This window comes from Enhydra lutris, unplaced genomic scaffold (assembly GCF_002288905.1).
Source record: "Enhydra lutris kenyoni isolate GAN:26980312 unplaced genomic scaffold, ASM228890v2 scaffoldscaffold53, whole genome shotgun sequence".
NCBI classification, from domain to species: Eukaryota; Metazoa; Chordata; class Mammalia; order Carnivora; family Mustelidae; genus Enhydra; species Enhydra lutris.
The window spans coordinates 6013729-6037010 of record NW_019154137.1 but is presented as its reverse complement, the minus strand read 5'-3'; the positions used below and the strand labels follow the sequence as shown (position 1 = coordinate 6037010).

The 23282-nt window shown below is 40.9% G+C and overlaps 1 protein-coding gene across 1 annotated transcript in view; it reads right to left on the bottom strand.

Annotated features, from left to right (window-relative positions):
- LOC111157250 (glutamate ionotropic receptor AMPA type subunit 3) overlaps positions 1-23282 on the bottom strand; it is a 282995-nt gene that overhangs the window by 23930 nt on the left and 235783 nt on the right. The gene's annotated exons all lie outside the window — the stretch shown is intronic.

The following is a 23282-nucleotide window of genomic DNA, read 5'->3' as shown; positions in this document are numbered from 1 at the left end:
ACTCTATTGTGGGTGTGAAGGTGGAAGCCAAACTCAAACTGTTAGTTCTTCCTGCCAAGCCAAGTTTCCCTCATCTTTACCATTTTGGATTTTGAATTTAATGCCATTAAATTTCATCTCAATTCAGGTGGTCCTTAGAACATGAACTAAATGTTTTTGGCTCTATGTTAGGCATTCTGGAGAATATAAAAGAAGTGTGATCTCAACAACCCCATGACTTCCAATTGATTTGGGAGCTAGGTCCTTAGGAATGAAAACTCTACAGAAAAATTCTAAAGTGCTATTTGACCAGAGGTGAGGTCGCATGGTAGAAACTAGAAACCTATGCCATGACATCAAGTGTCCTTTTATGGGCTTTCCTGGCCCCAATCTCAGTTTTTTTTTTTTAATTGTTAGTTTAGTTGATCTCTTCTGGATTTTGGCCAGTTACATTCTTGAGGCCTGCTTAAATAATTCCAGAGGGCCAGAGCTCCCAGAGCTATCCCCATGGAAAGTGTTTATGGCAATCAAAACCCCCACTGAGGCCCTCACTGAGCCACTGAAAGTGTTCACTGAGATTGGAAATATGGTTTCCATATCTGGTTTGCAAAAAGAACAGGAAAAAAAAAAAAGCCAAAATGGCTGAAGCCAAACGAGCAAAAGGAAGAATGGTAGGAAATGAATTTAGAAGGATAATCAGAAGTCAGATCTTGTAGGGCCCTGTAGGTCATGGTAAAAGTTTGGATTTATTCTGATTGGAAACTATTGAAGAATTTTGAGGAGAGCCGTGATAAGATCCAATTTAACTTTTTAAAGCGTTACTCCGGCTGCCATATGGAAAACCCACTCTAAGGTGGGCCAGAGTGGAAGCAAGGGGACTGGTTAGGGGGCTATTCTAGTAGTCCAGGGGACAGATGGTGGTGGCTTTGACTAGGTTGGGAGAAATGGAGGTAGAAAGAAGAGATTGAATTCAAAATATGTTTTGGGGGAGATAGCACACAAACCTTGCCAATGGACATCTCCACCTTTTGGTCCTATAGACACTTTGAGATTAAACATTTCCAAATCAAACTTACTATCTTTCTTTTAAAGCCTGGTTCTCCTAAATTCTATCAGTAAACTACCTAACATTCAAGCTAGAAAGTTTGGTTTCGACTCCTTCCTCAGCCTCTCCTTATGCCATGTTTATTCTTACATAGAAATGTAGGATCTGTCCTTTTGTCTTCTTTCCATCCTTATTACCATTGCCCTGGAGCAGGTTCCTATCCTTTTTTTGGTCTGGACTACATTGCTTCCTAATTGCTCTCTCGGCTTCATCTCTCTCTTTAATTTATCCTTTAGTGATCTTTCCAAAATGTAAATCTGATCATTCTTTAAAATCTCCTGATAGTTCCCTAAACCCTACAGGACAAACTTCAGACTCTTATGTATGATATTCAAGAGGCTTTATGATCTTGAACTACACTCTCCTATGAGCTAGTCCCATTGGACTACTCACTATTCACCGAAATAGGCTGCACAAGTTCACGTCTTATGCCTTTGGTTATGCTTTTGTTTCTGCCTGAATTATCCCTAATCATCTTACAAGGTCCAAAGCAAATATCACGTCTTCTCTGAAATCTTTCCTGACTCTCTCCTGGCCCCACAGAAGTGCTTTCTGGTGCTCTGAAAGCACTTTTGCTCATACCTTTGCTACAGAACTTACTGGAATGCATTTTGGAGAGTAGGCTATGTGACTGTCTTACATTACTGGGTGTTATTGAGGACAAAGTCCATGCCTGATTCAGCCTGGTAGCCCTCCTGGCAGCCAGCACAATGCACATAGTAGACATTCAAGATATATTTGCTTAATAACTGAAGCTTAGTCTGATCAGGGTGATATATAGATTGTTGGTCAAAGATATTGGAAGGTTGGTGAAAAATGGCTACCAGTTTTAGAGCACTGTAGAATTCTAGAACTGAAGTTACTCTCAAGATCATTGGGTCCAATTTCCAGCTGAACCAGTCAGGATATAAGCTTTGTAATCTGTTTTGTTTTGTTTTGTTTTTGTTTTTGCCATGTGGTCTGCCTTTTTTGTCCACACCAGTAACTCTCCCCTAATAATCAGATTGAAATCTCATCCATCGACATTTATGCTCATTCCATATCCTCATCTAGCATATAAAACAGTTTCTAAACATCACAATGAATTGTATTCTCAATGATTGAATTTTATCTCAGTAGGAATTTCCTCATCAGTGGCTCAAAAAAATTTTAAAAATAGTAAATAATTCAGATGCACTGAAAGATTTAAAAAAATAATGTAAGAGCACCTTGTACCTGCCACAAAACTCAACAAAACATTATGAAGTCTGACTATATTCTCCTCCCCAACTGCATACCTTCCTCCAGACCAAAAGTAACCATTACACTGAATTTGGTCTTTATCATTCCCTTGCATCTCTTTATATTTTTATGAGAATAAACACATCTCCTTTGTGATAGCTGCAGAGCATTTTAATCTATGGCTATACCATACTTTATCTACCCAATCTCCTATTGAAGGACTTTTAGGTCATTTCCAATTTTTGTTTTTCTGTATTAGAGATAACACTGTAGTCAGTGTCTATCTCTGTGCAGTTGCAAAGCAGTATTTTGTGTTCATGTCTCCCGGTCAAACCTGAATGAAAGGGGGAGGAGGGGTAGACCAATTTGTTTTTTATGCTATTTGTAAATAGGCTGTGGCTTCCAAAGATAAATTTATAAGGCAAGGGCAAAGGGGTTTGTGAATTCTGATCTGAATGCACTAATTTGGATTCATTTACTTCATCATTTGCTTCAGCTCTTTGACTGCTGATGCAGGTTAAAAGGTTTATTCCTTTAGGTAATGATGCATTTCTAAGAGAATAAATGGCAGTGCTTGAAGTGGGCACTTTAAATGTGTGTGGTGTACATGCAGCAGATATTAATGAATGGAGTAAATGAAAAGGTAGTGGTAGAAATGATTGGGTCCTGGTTGATGACTAAATTCTGAACTAGGTTAAGAAAGGGAAAAAGCAATAGCTCATAAGTGAGAAAAATTAAGCTGAAACATTTGTCTTCCTAACTAGTACTTAAGAGACAGTCTAACATTAAGACCAAAAATAAGAAAAAAAATCACTAGTTTTTTTTTTTTTTTTTTTTTTGGTGTCTGTCTTATTTTGGCTGAAATAAGAAGGTAATAAAAGGATTTGAATCTTAGCTCAATCATCTGGGAGAAGTTAAAAAAAATTATGGGCAGGATGTGTAATAGCAAGTTCATTTTTCTCAAACTCACCACAATTCATTTATTTCGTCCCACAGAGTACTATGTTGTACCGAAGAAGGAATGAACAAAGGATATGCAGAGAGGCCATGCGAAATTTTCTTAGCACTACTAGATAATTAGCATATGAGATCCAAAAGGAGAAATTCATGAATGGAGGAGGAGAAGATTAAGCCAAAGCAGCAGATAGAACACAGATCTAGCATTCATGGATTCAACAGTCACTGTTCCAACTATTTGTAATAAATCATGAAGGTCAACCATATGGAGAATTTTGCCTTTTTCTTGAGTGGAAATTTGAATCTTGGGCCCAGTGAGGTTGATGCATGGAAATAAGTGGTCAGTAACTGCACTTAGCCTGCCACTAAGACTTAGTATGTCTTTGCAGTGGTGCTGGTTGCTCCTCATCGCTGTGTATATTGTTCCTCTGGAGACCCAGGTAATACAAGGTAACTGTATAGTGCAGTGGTTGACAGTGTGGAGTCACATTGCTTGGGTATGAATCCCACTTGCTGGGTGTATAAATTTTCTAAGCCCCTATGTCCCTCAATTTCCTCATCCATCAAATGGGATAGTTTTTTAAAGGTGCCTACTTCAAGGGATTCTTGGGAGAAATTGCACGAGTTAATAAATGCATCTCAGAACAGTGCCTGGCACACAGGCAATGCTGAGAACAGAGAGTTTAATTTGTTTTAGTGGTAGAATTTAATAGCTTTATCAATTACTTTAGTCTCATAGTCACAGAATCGTTTCTTCATTTCATGGAGGGAATGATATGTTCAAGCTTTACTCATGTATTTGGGTCTTCAGATATATTCCTGGTAAATGCTCATGGTCTGCCATCAATAAAAGTTGTTACCATTTATTTGGATTTAAAAAATTTGTCGGAAGAAAAATGAGTAGGATGGCAAATTTTCCTTTAGAATTTATGTTTGGTAGTTTAGTTGAGGTTTATACATTAAAATCCTCATTAACCAGAACACTGCTACTGGGGAGACCTGGTGAATGATGTTTTCTGCCTCCCTAAGAGTTAAATTAGAATGTCCACTTAGTCAACAGAACATCCCATTGGAATCAGTAGAGAGACAGGCTTTAAGAAATAGAAGAGACCTTAAAAACCATCTGGTCCTGCCCCTCACCCAATGCAGCAATGGCTTCTCTGCTCAAATGTCTATGGTGGTAAGGCACTCCTGAGCCCAGAAGAGGCTCATAGTTTATAACAGTTCACGTTGATGGAAAATTCTTTTGTTGGGCTGACATTCTTCATGAGAGTCTCTCTCCCCTCTAGTCCTAAGCTTTCTGCTTGAATTGGGTAGTCTTTCCTTTCTGCTTCTGTTTCTCCATTGTAGGTAGCACTGGTTATATTGCTTTGTAATGGTCATCTCCAGCACAATCTGAGAAGCTTGGGAGTAGGGATGATGTCTCTCTCTCTCTCTCTCTCTTTTTTTGTCTCTGCATTCCCAGTGATTAACACAATGCCTGGCATGTAGGAAATTCTCATTGTATATCCGTGGAATGAATGACTATTACAATTGCGGTTCTACCTACTGTCCTAATTCTGTACTCTGTGACAATACAGAATAAATATGCTCTTTTCCATATGGCGTACAGCCTGAAGATGACCACCACCATGTCACCTGTTAATTGTCTCTTTTACAGGCCAAACATTGTAAGGCCTTCATTTATTACCCTTATGACATGAATTCCTGTCATTCCCCTCCCATATCTGGGATCCCCCATCTTCTAGATACTTTTCAATTTTTCAGAGTCTCTCCTAAAATGTGGCCCCCAGAATTGATGATAATATGCTTGATATAGGGCACTAACACAAATGACAATGACATAGTCTCTTCTCATGATCTGGACATGAGCACAATTTTTCATTTTGACAGGATTCAACAGGAATTTTTTGATATGTTGATAGTTGAGAATTAGCTGCATTAACAAAACAGATTAATACATTGGAAACATGATTGTCAACAGAGGCATGCATAATCTGCTAATTCACAGAGAGGCTGGGTTCTCAGTCTCTACCTCTTCCCCCCAATTTCACCGTCTTCTTTACTCAGAGATCCATTCTGTCCCCTTTCTCTGGCATCAGTAGTTTGCTCATGGAGATGTTCACTGATATTACAAGGGTTTCTGTTACCCTTGGGGTGCCTGGGTGGCTCGGTCAGTTAAGTGTCTGATTCTTGACTTTGGCTCAGGTTGTGATCTCAGGATTTTGGGCTTGAGCTCTGTGTTGAGCTCCACATTCAACATGGAGTCTGTTTGGGATTCTCCCTCTCCTTCTGTCCCTCCCCCACTCATGTTCTCTTTCTCTCTCTCTCTCTCTTTCAAATGCTTTCTTAAATTATTTAAAATAAAATCTTTAAACAAACAGCCCCAAGGGTTTCTGTTACCCTTAAACAAGGGATAATTTTTATTTGAATAGGGGATTTGTGTCCCAAAAAAGTGAGTGAGTTTCTTGGCATTGTAAAAGGTGATATTCAGGAGCTGGAAAAAGCCAGCCCTGCAAATAGGCCACTAACGAAGGGGAAAATGGCATGTTCCAAACAAAAATGTCTTACTCTCACTCAGTTTGGCTTCTCTACTTTTATTGTAGATTATTTATTGCTTAACAATTTGGTCAATTTCTTCTCTAGATTGTACCTTTAATTAAGAAAACATCATTAAAAACTACAATCCGCATTTTCTTCCAAATTACTTAGCATATCCTCCGAAATTTCTACTTTTTAAAAAGATTCATTTATGTATTTGAGAGAGAGAGAGAAAGCGAGAGTGAGGGGAGGGGCAGAGGGAGAGGGAGAGAGAGACTCACAAACAGACTCCATGCTGAATGTGGAGCCCAGTGTTTGGCTCGGTCCCATAACCCTGAGATCGTCATGACCTGAGCTGCAACCAAGAGCTGGATGCTTAACCCAGGTGCCCTGAAATATCGACTTGTAATAAATGTTTGGGGCAGGGCACTGCTAGCTGGTACAAATTCAAAAAGGTGACTTTGGTCAGCTGTCTACCTGGACTGAGCACTACAGGACTCCTGTGTACCTCCGGTGCCCTTCCTGTTGTGTCATTGTGTTTCTCAAATACTGGGATATGAACAGGTGATCCTTGTGAGGCAAGGCACCGGAAGAAAGGCAGTTGATGCCATATGCCATGACTGCTCTGGAGAGCTCCTGACCTCCTCTTTCCTCCCTCTCTTCTCTGCCTTCCTTTTTTTTTTTTTTAAAGATTTTATTTATTTATTTGACAGAGAGAGAGAGTATAAGTATGCAGAGCCACAGGCAGAGAGAGGGAGAGGGAGAAGCAGATTCCCCACTGAGCAGGGAGCCCAATGTAGGGCTCAATCCCAGGACCCTGGGATCATGACCTGAGCCAAAGGCAGCTGCTTAACCCACTGAGCTACCCAGGTGCCGCTCTGCCTTTCTTACTGGTTGCTGGCTTTGGAAGAGGACAGGTGCTTTTGTGTCCTAGTGGGAGGGCTGGGGGGAAAGCAAAGCCTGGATGGAGGGGACCAATTCTCAATGCTTTAATATGGTTATAAATCTCAGGTCTACAGAAGTTCTTTGCATGGTGACTCCGACTGGAAGTTTCAAGCACTTGGGTTAGGCCTACGAAGGGGAGATTTTTGGGGCAAGTGTGTTGCTCATCACATAATCTTTCAAGTATTTCTTTTTCTTATTCAGAGATGCCTTAGATTCATCATAACCAGAAGCAGGAGACAGTTGAATTTCTTTAAACTTCCTATTCACGTAAGACCTTCAGGTCGCCAAAATGATTTTATACACGCCATGCTATGTAACTTCCAGGGCAACTTGGTGCGGTAGAAGCAGCAGGATTTGCATGTTCATTGCTTCATCTCCAGCACCTAGAACAGTGTCTGACATGCAGAGGTTCTCAATAAATATCTGTGGAATGGAAGGATGAATCCCCGTTTTATAGATGAGGGAATCAAGAGTGAGAGAGGCTAAATGCAGGGCTGAGGCCAAGGCCAAGCAGTGTCACAATGAGTGTGTTCCATCAGTTCAGCACAGAGTCACCACAAACACGTCTGGGTAATGCAGCGCTTGCAATGAATAGCCTCCAGATGAGTCCCAACCAGAATGCCACCCTGCCGGGCTTCTGATACAGAAATTCAGGAGTTGCTTCCTGTTCTATAACTTGCTCCAGGTGACGTAGCTAATGAGGACCAAAGCCAAGATGCCCTCCAAGCCTGTGATACCCTTTGAGTCCATGGAACGCATGGTTACAGATTGTTTTCCCACGATAAGCCCAGCCTTGTCGGCTCTGACACTGACAATACCTTTCTTGGTAAAGGAAAGCAACTCACCTTCAAAGACGTTTTTAATTTCTTGTTCAAGCCTTTTTTTTTTTAGAGTCAGGATAAACTGTCAATTAACCCCGATCATTTTCCATTAAGGTACTGGAATCAGTGAATGTTCCTGTCACTCACTGTAACCCTGCTACCGGCCCCTAGTGCTCATGCCTCACCATGTGACAGGATCAGAGCAATTTGGAGCAGAAGAAGAGTAGCACATCTGGCTTGCCAAATGCACCTGACACATGGTTTTCTTCCACATCTGCTTTGAAGAAGCCAGACGCTCCAATGAGGTACATTTGGAAAAAGGAATCATTGAATTTTACACTTTCTTTCCCTAAAGCAAAGGCAATGGTTTCCATCTTGATTTGGAGCAAGGCACACAGGAAATTACTTCATTTCTAAAGCATGGCCCAGACCTCAGTTTCATTGTCTTTCTTTCCTCCATTTCAGGCTCACACATTTCTAAGCATTCAGATAAGTCCTGCTTGTCAGTTTCCTCTTGCTCAGTCAGCAACTGCTATGTGACGATGTATTACAGGTGCAAGCCAAGGGGGAAGAAGGGGAAAGAAATACTAGTTTCTATTAGTTTTTCTATTGGTGCATTAGGATCCTGTCTGAATTATTTTGGGGGCTGGGCTTTTAGACAACTTCAGTGGAATTAGAGGTCACCTTTTGCCCAGACATTGAATTTTGCCCTCAAGTGTCAGGTACTCATTCCAAGTGCCTTTGCCTAACTAACATTTTCACACTGTGCTCTCAAATCCAGGGACAGGTTTCCTTCCACCTCAAGGAGTTTCAGATGTCTCTTCTCCAAAGGTGCAGGTGACAATCCAGATCAGTTTCCAGTGACCTTTCTAGTGTCCCTTCTTAGCATGCAAATTCAGATCAATATTCTGATTTATCTTCTGCTTCTTTTGCCAAGTTAGACTAAGAACATTCCAATGGGTTGAAAGTAGCATTGGTGGCTGTATGACTTTGAAAGCTGGAGTCAACAAACATTTGGAGAAAATGGTTCTAAGATCCTATTATCCTATTCTGGGGGAATAGAGGAAGGGAACCAGTATCCTCCACCCCGTGACTCTCAAATCAGCAATGACTTTGCCTCCCAAAAGACATGGCAACATATGGAGATTTCTTTTTGTTATTACAACTTTGAGAGAGGAGTGCTACCTGGATAGAAGCCAGAGATGTTGCTAAATATCCTACAATGAACAAGACACCCCCATGACCAACGACATGGCCTGAAATGTCCATAGTACCACAGCTGAGAAACCCTGCTTTATAGGTTTTGATGGAGCTGTGATTAAATGGGCAAAACAACAGTAATTAACATTTAATTGAACCCATACTTCCAGACTCTGTTTTAGATGTTTTACTTGTGTTAACTCACGTAATTCTCACAATAATTTTTTGAAACAGTTTATATTATTATACCATTTTAAAAGTGCACAGACAGAAGCACAGAAAAGTTAAGTAACATGCCTAAGGCTGTCCAGACAGCAAGTGATGGAGCTGAGAACTCACTCATCAGCCTCCAGATTCCGTGCTCTCCAACAGTACACTGTTGAGGTAGGTTAAATGATGGTTGCAAATTATACTCTAGGGCTGGACCAAGTTCACATAAATTCTGCTCGGAATGGTGCCTATGCTTTAGCATGGCATCAAATGGCATGATATTTCTATTATTCCCTCTGTAAAATGTGAGATTGAAGACTAAGATGTCTTACTCTTAACCCACATGAAGTCCTCACTTTTTAAACCAGAAGTCAACAAATTATTTTTCCCCCTTTATTCTAGGAACAGTGTGGAGATTCCTCAAGAAATTAAAAATAGAGCTTCCCAATGACCCTGCAATTGCACTACTGGGTATTTACCCCAAAGAAACAGATGTAGTGAAAAGAAGGGCCATCTGTACCCCAATGTTTATAGCAGCAATGGTCACGGTTGCCAAACTGTGGAAAGAACCAAGATGCCCTTCAACGGACAAATGGATAAGGAAGATGTGGTCCATATACACTATGGAGTATTATGCCTCCACCAGAAAGGATGAATACCCAACTTTTGTAGCAACATGGACGGGACTGGAAGAGATTATGCTGAGTGAAATAAGTCAAGCAGAAAGAGTCAATTGTCATATGGTTTCACTTATTTGTGAAGCATAACAAATAGCATGGAGGACAAGGGGAGTTAGAGAGGAGAAGGGAGTTAAGGGAAATTGGAAGGGGAGGTGAACCATGAGAGACTATGGACTCTGAAAAACAATCTGAGGGTTTTGAAGGGGCGGGGGGGTGGGAGGTTGGGGGAACCAGGTGGTGGGTATTGGAGAGGGCACAGATTGCATGGAGCACTGGGTGTGGTGCAAAAACAATGAATACTGTTACGCTGAAAATAAATTAAAAAAATTTAAAAAAAAGAATGAAAACATATACATATTGACTACTAGGGCTGTGATCAAGAAAGACTGAATCAACTTTTATTGTTTCTGATACTCTAATGTTGTATTCTCCAACCTGGGCTGTACCAACTCTTCCCTATTTTCCCTGCCAGATAAAAGATGTCTTCCTCACTCCATCCTGCTCACAGAAAAGGATTGGAAACGTTCCCAGTTGAGCAAAGAAATGATGGGGAAAAGCCTCAAGTGGGATCCCCTGGCAGAAGAACTTGCATTTCAGCAAAGATCAAAACACAGCTAGAGGAATGATAGCCCAATGGTGAACACATCAATTGGTTAAGGGAGAGGTGTGTGCAGGTATCGAAAGGTGACTTTTCTCACTATTTACCCTCACGTTTAGATTGTAGGATCTATTTTCAGAACAGAGAATGGGCCACAGAGAAAGAGTGACTGCCACACCCTTTAACTACTAGCTAAACCAAAGTCTCCAACTCCCTGACTCCTAAGCGGTGGATTGCTTCTAGGCCTGCCGTCACTATTGAACCTTCTATGGTTACTTCTCTCAGCCTGCTGGACTTCTATTTTTCAATGAAATTTCATTTTCAGCAATCCAGAGCCTATAACCCTTGGCCAGTTGGATTTCACTTTCAAGCTGTGTTTTTACGTATTTATTTATTTATTTATTTGTTTGTTTTACAACTAAGGCATTTAAAAGAGAAGTTCAATACTCTTATTATTCTTGAATCAGTTATAATTGTAATGCAGAGGCCAAGCCTGACAATCCAGGGCCTAGGAAATGAGAAGAATAAATATTTTTTCTATTAAAGGGAAAAAAGTCTATCCTGGACCTGCAATATTTTGAGTTTGCACCGTGGCTGTTTCTTTAAGTCGTTAGAGCAAGAATTATTTTCATGCTAAGGAGGAAGAGAGCAATATAAAAAAAATGAAGTAATTTGTTCAGGAAGAGCCAAAATTTTTCATTTAGTTTTTTGGGGGGAGAGTTAGATTTCCAAAAGGTGAGCTGGAACTAATCCGAAGAGATGTTCTCTTAAATCCAGTTCATCTGTTTTCTATCTGTAAATAATACATACCTGGGCAGCTACTGATCACTGCTCCTGTGACCCTGATGTAATTGCCTGAAGTGGGGCCAACAAATTAAAAAAAAATCTTCCTAGGTGATTCTAATATTCAGTCTGGGTTTGGAACAATCAACAAAGATTCTGCAACAGCTAGCCACCAGTTGTTGCAGTGAATACTGACAATCAGAAGGCTGCCATTTATTAAGCACTTAGGGTCACCAAGAATGGTGCCTCATACTTTACATACATTATTGTGAGTCCTTGGAATGGCTTCGTGAAACAAACATTATCTCCATTTTATTGATGAGGCAATGGATGACTATTTACTGATTCATTTACTGGTTCAAGATTTTAGAGCTAGTAAGATTTCTAGCCCTGACCTCTCTAAATCCTGGACTAATTCTCCAATTGCCTACGTGGTATCTCCACTTGGATGTCTCATAGGCATCTCCAACTTTGTATGGCCAAACTGCACCTCTCGATTCTCTGCACCTTGACTTGCTACTCCTCCAGTGTTCTCCATCAGAAGAAATGGTGCCACCATCCAATTCATCCAGTTGTTCAGGCCAATCCCCCACAGTCATCCTTGACTTTTTTCTTAGCTCTCACATTCTGTTCCCTGTCAGCTCAATCTCCACTATATATATTCAAAATCCAACCACTTCTTACCATCTTCACCCCAGTCCAAGCCAGTCATTTTTCACCTGAAAGACCATCCTCACTTCTTTTTTTTTTTTTAAAGATTTTATTTATTTATTTGACAGAGATCACAAGTAGGCAGAGAGGCAGGCAGAGAGAGAGGAGGAAGCAGGCTCCCTGCTGAGCAGAGAGCCCAATGCGGGGCTTGATGCCAGGACCCTGGGATCATGACCTGAGCTGAAGGCAGAGGCTTTAACCCACTGAGACACCCAGGCGCCCCAAGACCATCCTCACTTCTTAAGTGGTCTGCCTACTCCTCAACTTTTACACTTGCCTAGCAGTCTGCATGGTCCTTTTGTGCATAAATTGGATTATGTCTTTCCTTTGCTCAAAGCCCTCAGAATGACTTCTTATCAAACACAGAAAAAGATCCAAAGTCCTTACCAGGGTTTAGGAAACTCAGCATAACAGGCTCTGGTTTGTCTTGTTTCATCTTTTACTGTTCCTTCCCTCTCTTACATCACTTCAGTCATGTGGGTTAGTCATTCTCAAACCCACCAAACATTTTCCCATGTCAGAGCCTTTGCTCATGCCATTGCATCTAGAACAAATCTCCCCTCACCCTACTCCAACTCATGTTTGTATGGCTTCCCCCCTTGATTCCTTCAGGTTTCTGGGCAAATGTCACCTCAGTGGAGAGGCCCTTCCTCCATCAGCTGAGATGGAACAGGTTTCCCAAAATGTTTTCTCCTCACCTGCTTGTTTTCATTTCACTTAACACCAGCCAAAACATATATGTTATTTACATATTTGTTTATCTTTTTTTGTCTCATCCACTAAGCTTCATTTGAGCATTTAGAACAAAGGCTGTCTCATAGAAGGTCCTCAATAAATATTAACTGAACGAATAAATGAATGAAGTAGATGAAATTTTAACCCAGATCATTTGACACGGAAGTCTATATTGTTAATTACATTGTCATCATTTGTCTCCCCCACCATCTTTCAAAGCATAGAGAGGTAAGGTGATAATTGCATAGATGCCAAGTGGCAGAAGTAGTGCTCAAATCTAGGTCTGTTGGCTTCCAAAACCTGTTTTTTTTTTTTTTTTCCCTACTACTCCACATTGCCTCCCAGTGGAGAAATTGCTAGTGACTACATTGACCAAAATGTCAGTGAATTCATTGAAGATTACTTCTTTGACCTGTCATTTCAACATGATTTTATGTAGCCTTCATCTTCCTTGGTTCAGTTTTGAAGCCTGTGCAGTATGCTATGAGGTAAAGGCACCAATATAATACTGCACTAGCTTGTCACAAGGCCCTAAATCCTAACTTTATAGATCATGCCTTCTGTTTGACTTGGACAAATTACTTAAATTCATCTAATGCGCTAATAATTGTCTCTGAAATGGAGATGGAATATGAAATAAGGTAATTTATATAAAGCACCCAGCACAGTGCCTGGAATGTGGTAAATCCTCAATAAATTATATTATGCTATCATAGCAAATGTGAGGGCAACAAAATTCATATGCACCACTTTGTATGATTTGGTTTATTAGAGAATTTGTGCTGGAGGAATATGGAAGGGATGGAGAATCAAGCGAGGTCTTGGGGAGGGCAGGCAAGAGGGGTGCTGTGGGATGATAAGTCAGGAGCACACAGAGGGCATGGCCACATGTAGGTGGGAAGAAGGATGATGCCAGGTTATGTGCTGTCAATGCTGCTGAGAGAGAGAGACTAGGATCAATGCTAATTCATTAGATGCTTAGGAGAGAATATATTTAAGTCCAAATAGGGCCCCTAAAATGTTCAATTTCAATATATTCACATCTCACCTTCTCTGGTGGCTCTCAATTTTGAACAGTTGGGTTTTAGATTTAAGTCTTTTCCTTCTTGCTGTTAGGAGTGTTCCGGTAAGTATTATTTCTGAAGGTGCTATGCTGATTAAAAAAAGTGGCTGGCTGGGGTTTTGTCTGGCAAACACACTGACTGTGAAAGCTGCAGGAAAATTGATTTTCTGGCATTTGCTTGTCCTGGCACAAACTCTGCAGCATGGAAGCTCAAGTTAAAGAACCTTCTGGTAAGTGCGGCATGTGGGGGGTGACTTCAAAAAATGATTAGGTTTCACTAATCTTCACCACTGGCGGCCAGAGGCAATGGCCTCCATATGCAAAAGGGCAGATAAGGCTACTACTTTGCTCTTATTTCCTTTAGAGAAGTAGTCAGCCACTTAGTTTGATACCTACTCACAAACATAAATCAACATACTTCTTTATACCCCCGTTCTTCAAACTCAGGCCCTTGATCCCAGCCTGTTTTTATTCTGCCTTGGCCAGCATGCATGCTGTGAAGAAGCCATCCAGTCACCAATATTCTGCCAGGGGCTGGCCTGTCCATGGTGAAATGTACAGTTAGTATTATTTATTTATTTATTTATTTATTTGGTGCATAGAGCAGAGGTTAAGAACATAGGTCCTAAAGTTATAAAGAACTGGCTTTGATACTTATTAGCTGAGTGACTTTGGGCAAATCATTTAACCTTACTGAATTTCAGTTTCCTCATCTGAAAAATGGGGACAGTGATAGGAAGTACCCCACAGTGCTCTTGCAAGGATGAAATGAGAGATTGCTTTATAATGAATTTAGCACAGCTCTTGACAACATAGTAAGCACTTAGTTACTAAGTTAGGAAACTTAGTTAAGTATCTCCTCCTTAAAGTAGTTGCATCAGGCAAAAATCACTTGGGCATACACAAGAACTGTTTCCTTTAAATTTATTCTATTAGTATAAAATTGAAAAATAAATGAACTCCTGGGTCTAGGTATGCCATGAAAGAATATCCTTGTTACTGCTGTCTGAGAACTACACTCCCCTTCAAAAGAACAGAGCATTATACAAGGGAATATTTGTGGCAAAAAAAAAAAAAGAGTGTGTTCTCTAAATTCCCACTTAGCCTGATTTTGTCTTTCTGGCTCTGTGAGTTGCTACATTAAGTTGTTTGGATGCCCTCTCTTGGAGTCTCCTTTCTAAGAGAAGAATTCCAACAGAAGTAGGCAGGCAGGTGACAATATTCACAATTTCCCCCTCTTTTTAAAAAATAGTACTTCCCTGTATCAGCTCTGACAGACAGGTTGAAGGATTGAGTGTAATCAAAATGAAAAGTGGTAGAATCTCCAGAGATGCTTTCCACTAAAAATTCCAAATAACTTTGTCAAATACTCATTCCAAAGGCCTTTGCCTAGCATTTTCAAACTGTGTTACAATTACATTAAGGTCACACCTGCAAATTTGCCTTTTCTGAGTCACCAAAGGGAGTATGGGACCAGCATTTCATATGGAAGTGAGACTGGGGGAATTAGGTTGAATATTAAGGCCATTGGGCTTGGTTACTGTCATACAGTGATCATGCTAAAGAATCCTTAATGAAAGTCCCACACTGAGGAGTGCCTGGGTGGCTCAATCAGTTAAGCATCTGAGTTCAGCTCAGGTCATGATCTCAGGGTCCTGGGATCGAGTCCTGCATCAAGTTCCACATCGGGCTCTGCGCTCAGTGGGGAGTTTGCTTCTCCCTCTGCCCCTCCCTCTGCTCATGTTCTCTCTCACTCTCAAATAAATAAAATCTTAAAAAAAAGTCCCACACTGAAACGAATGCTGCCAAACCACAAGTTTGTAAATCAAACCCCATTGGAAATAGAGACAGATTCATGAGCTGAAGGAAAGTTGTTGTTGTTTTTAAATAATAATCTAGAAAACTAGGATGTTTCATATTCAGACCTGTGTATTTACTGCTACTATTGAACAGAAACAAAATCAAAGTATGAAAGAGTATACCTAATCAAACCTAATCAAACCATTATTTCATTTAACTTGAGTTTCTGATAGATAAAAGTTATCACCTCTATTCAGTAAGGAGCAACAAACTGCAGAAGGAAGCCATGTTGAATCTTAAAGGATTTAGAAGAGTAAAGGGAACCTGAAAGTCCAGGTTGCATTTCCAAATTTCATATATTTTCTAGTACCTGTGAAACTTGTGGTCTGTGGGATAATTTATTAGGAGCCATTGGTTCAAAATTCATTCTCCTTAAGTCCCCATTTTGGTGCCAGTACCTTATTACCAAAAAAATACAGTAATTTGAAAAACAGGCCCTCTGTATCTCAAGCAAAACCATTATTATCTGGTGCTCTTCCAGACAGGTGGAATAAGCCAATAATACTTTTAAAAAAAAGTTATGGAGTTTTCCTCTAAGAATCTCCTGTTTGCCTTCTATTCCAACACTGATCAACCAATGGCAGACCTGTTTCAGCCAAAATGCTTACTGCTCACACTACCTCCTACCCTCCATCCCCACCACTGTGCCACTAACAGTACTGAACTCAACAAATTAAAGACTATGCAGACCCATATGTTTTTCAGAGTCCATTAGGATAATCTGTCACTAAGAGTTATCTGGTTTTCTTTCTCAGAATTAGAGAGCTTTTTTCTCTTAACCCAAGATTTTTTGTCACTTGCAAATTTTAATTTTCATTAGGATGGCTTTTTCCTTCACAGTCCTGCATGTAAAGACAACAGAATATTTAATTAAGAAGCCTCCCAGACAGCCATCTCTCTTTGAGGCTTGCTTTCAATATCTTCTGCCTTGAAGTTGTTTGTCAGTATGGTGGAAAAAAATGGACTCCCTCCCCCCCTTCTACACCTAATGGCAATCTGCATTTCTACTGATTTCTATCCAGGTCATTCATTATGCACTCACTGAAAAGTGTGTTATTAATGAGAAGCAGGTAGGAGTCATGCTGTCCTCCGCAGGTTTAAATGAATCTTTAAGATGGTATAATCAAACAGATATGCAAAATAGGCCATTAATGCAACATTAAGGTTACAAATTTAGATACAAAATCAGGGAATGCAGAACTTTTTAAGTTTCTCATCGTTTCAGTCTTGGCAACATGGGGCATGCTGAATATATAGTACAGTGTTGGGAAGACAGAGATCCAAAGCATCGAAAAAATAACTGATGTTTGTAAGGGAGACTCCAAGATTAGCTACCAGACTTCTGGAATATTGTAACCGTATCTATGTAGATTGGCTCAACCTCAGGAAGTAAGGTTTTCAGCACCTCCAAACTTGCCTTTCCCTGGTTTGTGCTGCTAGGCCTAGATAAGAGTATGCCTTCCACCATGTAACAGATGAATTCCTAGAAAAAGCTGTGCCATGAATTAGATTCATTTTTGAAAATCAAATTTTATTTCTCTTTCGATGCATGGGCTGTTTTATGTTTATTTCTGACAGCCCTCCTCTTAGGTTTTTCTGACAAGCAGTTAATGATCTGTAAACATTGAAATGCACTAGGGGATCTCCATTTTCCAGGGAAGACTATATTTCTAATGTGAGTAATTACTATTTGTTGTTTTTATCAGCTGTGAATTTTCTGATATAAGGATTACTTAAGGAAGGGTCCGGCTGTGTTGTGTAACCAAAGGTTTGGGAAGAAAAGGGAAGCTTTCAAGATAACAAAGGGTTTTAACTAGCCCCTGTTAATCTCTGGACTGGCAGGAGGGCAATCCCCATAATTTCCTGGGAAGACAAAAAAGCTGGCACAAAGCAATTGGAGGTGGGAGGTCCTGATACACTGGATATTGTGCTGTATCCCCAAAGTGCCACTGGCCACCAGAAAAGGTATCCGTGATAACAGCATAGGTCCCAGTGGAACAGAGGGAAAAAGATTGGACAATAGCTGGACAAAAACTGATCTGGACTCCACAGAGGAGAGAAATTACTCTTCAGTGAGGGGGAGGGTTGAGGTCTCGTCTCTGTCATAATCAGCACACACACTTGTTTGGGAGATGGTGATGGTGGCACACTATGGAAGGTAGAAAGAAGGTATGGTTCCTATTAAGTACTCATCAGCATTGGAAATAATTTGTGGTATGAATACCCTACTACCTTGTTAACATCTCCCCACGCCAGCTTCACCCTGTACAACTGTGAGCAATGCCCACTTCATGCACTGACTGGAAACCTGACCAACCAGTCCCTAACCGATTGTGTGGATGAAGCCTGGGTCATCTGGTCTCTGGTCTGGAAAGCATTTCTCTCCTGCTTAGGAATCAGAATGCTACTACTACTGCCCCAGTGCCTCACACTCCTATTTCCCTAATTCATATAGCATACAGAAATGGCAGGGATGATGCAGAATTAGCAAAAGGGAGGGAGGAAGAAAAGAACACAGCAATTCCTCTTCTTTTTTGAAGGCCCAAAGAGCCAGCACTTCAGTGTGGTTACAAATGACCACCATACCACTCTTTCCTAAAAAGATGAGCCCTCACAAGCTCTTCTTATTAGAGATACCAGGAGGAGGGGTCCAGCTCAAGTTCTCCTCACCAGTCACTTGCACTTACTCCTCGGAGGCTTCACCCTGCCATGTGGGTACCTGGGGCTGTCCACTCCCCAAGTCTCCTATGTGGGGAAGGTTGAATCTCGGGTCTCTCTAATGCCTCTGTAAGAAACAAATGCAATTGTGTGTGTGTCCCAATGCCCAGACCCAGCAGGTAAAATTGGAAAAGGGAGTGGGGTAAGGAACAGGGAGTGGTGCATTAGAAAAGTGCTTCTGAGACAAATCAAAACCACAATAAGATACCACCTCACACCTGTCAGCATGGCTACAATGAACCACACAGGAAACAACAGGTGTTGGTGAGGTTGCAGAGAAAGGGGAATTTCTTGCAGTGTTGGTTGGAATGGAAACTGGTGCAGTTACTCTGGAAAACAGTATGGAGGGTCCTCATAGAGCTAAAAATAGAACAAACTATGATCCAGCAATTGCACTGCTAAGCAGTTACCCAAAGGATACAAAAATACTGATTCAAAGCGGTACATGCGCCCTGATAATGCTGTTTATAGCACCAATGTCCACAACAGCCAAATTATAGAGAGAGCTCAGATGCCTGTTGACTGATGACTGGATAAAGAAGGTGTGGTATAGGGGCGCCTGGGTGGCTCAGTCATTAAGTGTCTGCCTTTGGCTCAGGTCATGATCCCGGGGTTCTGGGATCGAGCCCTGCATTGGGCTCTCTGCAAGGCAGGAAGTCTTCTTCTCCCTCTCCCTCTACCTGCTGCTCTGCCTACTTGTGCTCTCTATCTCTCTGCCAAATAAATAAATAAATAAATAAATAAATAAAATCTTAAAAAAAGAAGAAGATGTGGTATGTATACACAGTGGAATATTACTCAACCATCAAAAGAATGAAATCTCGCCATATGCAACAATGTGGATGAACCTAGAGGATATCATGCTAAGCAAAATAAGTCAGTCAGAGAAAGAAAAATACTACATGATTTCACTCAAATGTGGAATTTAAGAAACGAAACAGATGAACATATGGGCAGGGGAAAAGAAAGAGAGCGGGAAACAAACCATAAGAGACTCTTTAGGATAGAGAACAAACTGAGGGTTGCTGGAGGGAGGTGGGTGGGGGCTAGATGGAGAATGGGGATTAAGGTGGGCACTTGTGATGAAGTGCACTGGGTGTTGTATGTAAGTAATGAATCACTGAATTCTACTCCTGAAACCAGTGTTGCACTGTATGCTAACTAATTAGAATGTAAGTAAACATTTGAAGAAAAAAAAAAAAGAAAATTGTGTCCAGCTGAAAGGCGGGTCTTTCCCTTCTGGACCAGTTTTAAAATACACACTCCTCTTCCTGATAGTATTTACATCCTCCTAATTCTGAGCTCTTCCCAGTGACTGGGTTCATGTCTACCCAGCGAAGTTCCTCTGGGCTGGGAACTTTGAGGCACGAGGCTCCCTGAAGGATCTGAGGAGCAGTAACACAGCATAGCTGCCTCACCATAAAAGACATGCAAAAGGACCCAGAGGGAGGGAGGCCAGAGGTCATGTGATAGTGGAGAGAGCTTTGGTTAATAGCCAAGAGTTCAAAGCTCTTGTTGAAATTTCTCATTCTGCCCCTTTTCATTTTTTTAAGGTCCTTTCTCATGCCTGTAGTTTCCAACGATATTTTAATGCTTGAACTTCCCCAAGTGAAGGCCAGCTTTTCTGTTTGTCTATCTACTGTCCTATACCTGGGGATTTCAGACCTTGGCAGTGCCTGAAGCGTCTGTAAAACCCCCCAACACAGTAGCTCTGACCCCTTGAGACCCCAGAGGTTACATGGGGTAAGAGAAGGAGGGAGGGCTGGTAGCTTCCATCATGCTGGCAGGAGATTTCAAGCTCCTAAGCAATCTCTACAATCTGTTCCATTGTTTTTTTTTTTTTTAGATTTTATTTAATTTGACAGAGATCACAAGTAGGCAGAAAGGCAGGCAGCGAGAGAGGGAAAAGCAGGCTCCCCGCTGAGCAGAGAGCCCAATGCAGGTCTCGATCCCAGGATCCTGAGATCATGACCTGAGCTGAAGGCAGAGGCTTTAACCCACTGAGCCACCTAGGTGCCCCTGTTCCATTGTTTCTTTCTCTTTATGTCATTTCTTGTGTCCCTGCTGCTTTCCGGTTTCTATTGCTTTTTTTTTTTCGGTGCTAACTAGCACCTACGGATGTTCACTGAAATTCTTCCAGGTAGGGCCATTGGAGGTAAGATTCTCTGAAGCCTCTATGAAATCATTAATATGGCATCCCTGACCACGTGACACCCAGTGGGTTAGAGAAGGAAAGAGAGAGGGAGGTAAGGGGCAGTTAAAGGAAAGTAGGAAAGAGCTATCTTCTGCCTCTGTCCCGTTTTTTCCTAAGAAATTCCTCTACTTATAGCCTTGGCCTAGGTCATACTGATTGAAATCTCCACTGATAACCAAGGCCTGGACATGGCCACCTGCCATACTCTAGGATGGGAAGATGGAATCAGGGGCTTGTTGAAGGGTCCATAACGACACTAATACAATAGTCCTGGTCACTCAAGACCTGTTTAGTAATTGAACAATGGAAAAGGAGGGATGTCATAAGAATCATAGGAGATAAGAAACATTCCATGGCATCTGGACATTATTCTGCTGTAGTGTCATTTCTTCCACCCTTTCAGGACTTTCATTGTCCATAGTTTCCAGACAGATACCATTGTTGAGCTTCCCTAAGGATTTCTCTCTGCACTTGGGGGCATCCTAAAGCCCCAGATTCGAGTCCCTGAAACAATCATCTTCCAATGGTCCCTGTTGATCAGAGGAAAGTTTGTCCTTTTTCTCTTTCCCTGACAGGAACATTGGGAGGAAGAGGCTAGTACTCAGCCAGTCAGCTGTGCTCCTTCTCAAGATACTTCTTCCTGCCAGACAGGCCCTAGCTATTTCTACTTGGGCTTCTCTCTGCTCTATAAGTCCAGCCTCCAGCCTTCTCCCATTATCCTTCATGTAGGATTAATAGAAAAAAAGCAAATCCAAATCATCAAAGTAGAAATTCTCTTCTATGTTATATAGTCAAACATTCTTCACAGAGTGGCTCTAGTCATCTGTGTTGGAATCACTTGGGGTGCTAGTTTAAAAATGAAGATCAATAGAACCTCTGAGATCAACATGGCAGGAGGAAGCATGAGGCCTAATAATTTGTGTTTTAAAATAGCTCTCCGAATGATTTTATATGCAACAGTATTGGAAAACATCGCTCTAATGCAGCCACTCATTGGATTATTGAGTCCCCTATTCAACATCCCTGACAAGTGGCCATTAGCCTATTCTTGAATCCCTTCAAAGATGAACAGCTCACTATCTGTGGAGGTAGCTCATTCTATTTTTGGATTACACTATGAGAATGTTCTTTTTACAATGAGCCAGAAATCTCTATCCCTGTAATATCCACCCTCTGAGTTTTGTTCTGTCCCTTAGGGTCCCACAAAACAAGTACAATTCATCTTTGAAATGTCTACCCTTCAAATATTTTTAAGACATTCTATCCTAATATATTCTACTGCTGCATATTTTCTTCAGGCTAAATAGTCTCAATTCTTGTGATGTGAAAAACAATCTTGTAAAAAATTGTAGACTAGTCCCTGTAGGTCAGATCTTTGGGCAATTCCAGATAGGAGTGTTTTAAGACAAGATCAACGCAGAACTATGAGAAGCCATGGTTGTCCTCTTGATGTCAACCCTGAAAATATGAAGGTGTCCTCCAAGCACTTGTCTCTTATCTTTGACAACTTTCTATAGATCTGTATTGCATGAAGGTATCCAAGCCTCCTTGAATATATTTATATTTCTAGTCAACCACTGACCATGCTATCTTCAAAATTTTTGCTTATACAATTGGCTGAAATCCCAGGCCGAGAAAATAAAGCAAAAAATGTTCTTCAGGATTTGGCCAGTGGGGTAGTTTGCTCCCGATGCTTCCATATACAACAAACTTCAGGTATTTATTCATCATGATTACCCAAATGGTGGTGGTGGTGGTGGCGGTGGTGTGTGTGTGTGTGTATGCATGCACACACATGTGTATGTATGTCTGTCTGGAAGAAAGGGGCAGGATACAAAATATTTGGAAATTGAACATGAAAACTCTGTGCAAAGGGGTTTTAATTTAATTCTCTTAATGATTACCTATTAATACAACCACATTTAGGAAAAGGGCTCTTCATTTTGGCTGAAATAATGTCTCTTATAGTGGGGTTATTTTTAAATATGAAGGGTTGGTTATGAAATCTTTCATTTGGTATTGATTGCCAAAGCAGAGATGGATTTTGCTTTTCAACACTGGTTCCTCAAACTCATTTAAAAGAAAGCAAAGAATTCTTTAGAGAGTCCCTTTTTAATGAACCTCATCTTCACATGCCAAATGTGAATGATGAAATTAGAAATGAGACATCGCTCAGAGGACCCTAGTCTCAAGCAATGATTTCCAATTTACCCATGGCAGTTTATAAATTGATTCCTACCATGATGCTATTGTTTCAAAGCGATACTTTTTCTGGGAACTTTTTTTCCATCCTAAATTTCCTCCCCCAAACATATATAGATACACTGTCTTGTACAAACAAATCTTAGTGTGAACACTGCAGAAAACTAACAGTTCCTCAGTCAAGAGTAGCCATAGTCTAACATGATATAAAGTCATGGCCTTGTTGTTTATTTGTTGTTGTTCTTGTTTTTATGTCACACATATATTCTCACATACCCTTTGAAATATTTTCAAATTCTCTTTTCTCTCCAAATATTTTGAAGATGTCCCTTTCTCCAGAAACTTTTTCTGATTAATTCACCTGAATCTCCCATTTTTTATACATTGGACTCAGGGATATAGATGGCATCTCCTATTCATTCCCAGAGTGTCTAGGACAGAGTTCTTTACCCAGTGGGTTGGAAAATCAATGCTATTGAATGATGCTAGAAATAGTTTGTGGGTGCCTGGGTGGCCCAGTCGGTTAAGTGTCTGCCTTCAGCTCAGGTCATGATCCTGGGATCCTGGGATGGAGCCAGGTGTTGGGCTGTCTGCTGAATGGGGAGCTTGCTTCTCCTCCTCTCTCTACCCTTTTCTCTGCTCATGCGTTCTCTCTCTCTCTCTCTCTTTCAAATAAATAAATAAATAAATAAATAAATAAAATCTTAATAAGAAGTAGTTTGTAACCCAGACCAGAGACTCAAAGAAGATAAAATTGAG